The sequence below is a fragment of the Giraffa tippelskirchi genome, chromosome Y, assembly GCF_054371585.1.
Source record: "Giraffa tippelskirchi isolate mGirTip1 chromosome Y, T2T-mGirTip1v1.2.pri, whole genome shotgun sequence".
Classification (NCBI taxonomy): domain Eukaryota; kingdom Metazoa; phylum Chordata; class Mammalia; order Artiodactyla; family Giraffidae; genus Giraffa; species Giraffa tippelskirchi.
This window is the reverse complement of record NC_137290.1, coordinates 12,259,847-12,263,291: the sequence shown is the minus strand read 5'-3', so window position 1 is coordinate 12,263,291 and position 3,445 is coordinate 12,259,847. Positions and strand designations below refer to the sequence as shown.

Below are 3,445 nucleotides of genomic sequence, written 5' to 3'. Positions count from 1 at the left end.
AATCATACCAGTGTATATAATAGCAAAGGAGGTGATTAAGAGTTGGCCAACAAGAGAAACAGACTCTGTCATTTCTGCAGGGTCTCAAGGTCAACATTTCTATTTCTGTCTCACAGATTGTTCAAAAAGCATATCTAAGGAATTGAGATAAGAGCCAAAAGAGGGCTTTCTCTGGTCCCTTAGGAGCTAGAGTTATCTAGGAAAGAAGCCTGCTAGATTCCCAATCTGCCCAAATCTGTGGCTCCTGGATCGGATCTGTGTCCCCAGGAATCTCATAATTGTGAGCAATGCCTCCATCCGTATAGTCTGGAGATATAGCCATGACAAAGACTCACCTCTGGGTCTCTGGGCTTTCATGAAAGCTGTCACAGGGGTGATTTCCAGCCTGAGAGATGTCCTGGAGATACAGCTCCACTAGCTTCCTAGTGTGTTCCTGACTGCAGTGTCCTCTTAAACTTGGAATGAGGATCTGGCTAGAAAAATACACTAACGGCCTGGATTGCAAGTCCCCCCGCCCCCAACACACACACAAATTCTATAATCCAATATACTAGGTTAGTAATTTCAATTCCACAAGTACTTACAAAATGTCAAAGAGACAAGGAAAGTTGACTGTGAAAGGAGAGTTCATCCCATACACTTCATCCGTTTTCAACCACTCTCCTTACAGGGCATTGAGTGTTTCTTGGCATTGAAAGGTCTGTATAAACCCATGTCAGGCTCCATTTCTGGGCTAACCTTAGCTATATGAGGCACCATGGAACAACAAAGCAAGTCTCAACTCTCACTTCACACAAAATTGTGCATCTCAGACCCACAGCATCTACAAATAGGTGCACAGTAGGGTTAGTAAAGCAAAGTAGAAAATATGTGTACAAGAAGAGTAGAAGAGCTAATGCTCTGTGTGTCCTTACCTTGTCTTCAGATCCCAGACAAATGCCCAAGATGATAGTTTATGGTGACTGGTGCTGGTATTCGTGGCCCCCAGAGGAGAACATTTTACCCCAAGACCCAAAAGACATGGTCTCTCTCACTCAGAGCTTTGGATAACAAAGTTTTATTAGAGTGAAAAGGGTAGAGAAATACTCCAGGTTTTCTATCAGCAATAATCGTGCCTTGGATAAACCTCATTGGCTACAATACTGCCACGCACAAAGCTAATACTCCAGGAAAAGGCACTGAAAGAGGGTATAATTTCTGTGAAAGGGGCACTGAGAGGCACTGAAAGGGGAATATTCACCTTGCTAGTTTAAGCAAGAAATCATATACTATGCTGCTAGCTGCTGAGAATAGACAAAAGAATATCTCAAGTCTGTGAAGTTTTATGAAGCACCTCTTCTACAACATACACCCTGGGATAACACCAGCACTAGATTAGTTAGGCAGAAAGTGGTTCAAACAGAGTATCTTTGGGTGAGAAATATTGTTTAAATATTAAAACAGGTTTTCAGACAAGATATATTGTTTTAGTAATAATTGTTAGCAAAGATTCTAAGAAAATATTTTCATGAGCAAGATATATTCTTTGGCTTAAAGAAGGCTACTTACAGGCAAACTAGATTGTTGGCATAGCCACACTGGGCTTAAGATAAACACGTCATAAATATCTAGGGCAAAGAATACATGGAGAAAAGTGTTTGCCTCCTCTTCGTTCTTGGGGGGTCCCTGAACTCCCTATCAAACTAAGTGCAGCTCTATCAATATGGAACAGATTTTACTACATACATTATTTAATCCATTATATTTCACAGAGAAACCAAAGGTTTCATAATTTAAATATGAAGATATGAAGTTTTTACATTTCACCTAGGAACAAATGGGTGTTTATTTTCCTTCTAAAACATAAAAATTATTCCTATATTTCACATAGGAAAATGAGGGCAGAGATGTTTCACATATGAATTATGAAGTTTTTAATATCACCTACAAAATATGAGTATTATTTAGTTCACATATGAAAATATATTTGAAGATATTCATACATGAATTATGGGTTTCCATACAAACATGAAATATCACACGCAGATTTATGGGTATAAAATGTAGCCATCTCTATTTATTTCACATGTGATATTTTGCTCCCAGATTTTCCTAATAGAAGATTAGAATTGGCTACACTTCACATTTGAAAATCTCAACCAGGATTTTCCGACAAGGAATAGAGAGTATATATATATTATAATTTTTCCCCTCAGGATATAAGAAATTCTCTAGATATTTAACACGAAAATGTGAGTGGTAACTTCCCTTGTGGAGATTTGGAATTGTCTATTTTTCACCAAATACAATCTGGAGGCTGATTGTTGGACACAAAATATGTCCAAAAAATATGTAATTCTCATTATTTCACTGACAAAATATGGATGCTATTTTTCGGTTATGACATATGGAGTTATCTCTATTCCAGAAACAAAACTATGGCTTCAGAATATAATACGTTAGAAATGGAATTCCACATAGTTCACATATAAAACTGGAGTCCTATTTTTCAATGTGAACGTTGCAATTGTATTTCTCCTATGAAGTGAGGGAAGTGAAAGTTGCTCAGTTGTGTCCGACTCTTTGAAAAGCTTGTCCGGCTATGCAGTCCATGGAATGCTCTAGGCCCGAATACTGGAGTGGGGTAGTCTTTCCCTTCTCCAGGGGATCTTCCCAACCCAGGGATCGAACCTAGATCTCTTGCATTGCAGGCAGAGTCTTTACCAGCTGAGTCACATGGGAAGCCCTCTCCTATGAAAGCATGAACAAAAATTCTGTCATGTATTAAGGGTTCCTTATATTTCATCTATGAAACACCAGGTGTAGATTTTCCTAAATGTATTGGGTGTTCTGCAGGATTTACAAGGAATATCATCACCAAGATATTTCCACAGGAAAGAAAAAATTGGGAAATTTTGCATATGAAAAGCATCGGGCAATTTTGCTGACTTGAATTATAGGATGTTCTATATTTAGCAAATGCACACTAGATCCTAAAATTTCCTACAGGAATTTTGAGAATTTCTATATTTCACATATGAAAATCTGAATGAAGATGAGCTTTTATGGAATATGAAATCCCCTGTATGTCATAAAAGACCATCGGGGCCCAAATTTTCCTGCATTAAATGAACAATTCTTTATAACATAGACAAATCTTGCTCCAGATATTCCAAAATGAACTGTGGAATCCTTGATATTTCACAATTGTAAAACAATGCCTTTATTTCTGAGAAATTTAGAATTCTCAATAATTATTTATACAGGCACCAATTTCCTACATATATTACTGAATTCTTCATATGTCACATATGAACATCAGGGTTCTGACATTTACATGAAGAAGGGAATTTTTTATATATATAGCCTATGAATATATCTGTGTTTATTTTCTTTAAAAAAAACAGTTAATACACTATATTTCCTATAGAAAATTGAGCATATAGATTTTTCCCACATAATTTGT

General features: G+C 37.0%; 1 pseudogene; it reads right to left on the bottom strand.

Moving 5' to 3' along the window:
- Window positions 1-1,034: 1,034 nt before the first annotated feature.
- Window positions 1,035-1,159, bottom strand: LOC145537862 (U4 spliceosomal RNA; annotated as a pseudogene).
- Window positions 1,160-3,445: the final 2,286 nt, after the last annotated feature.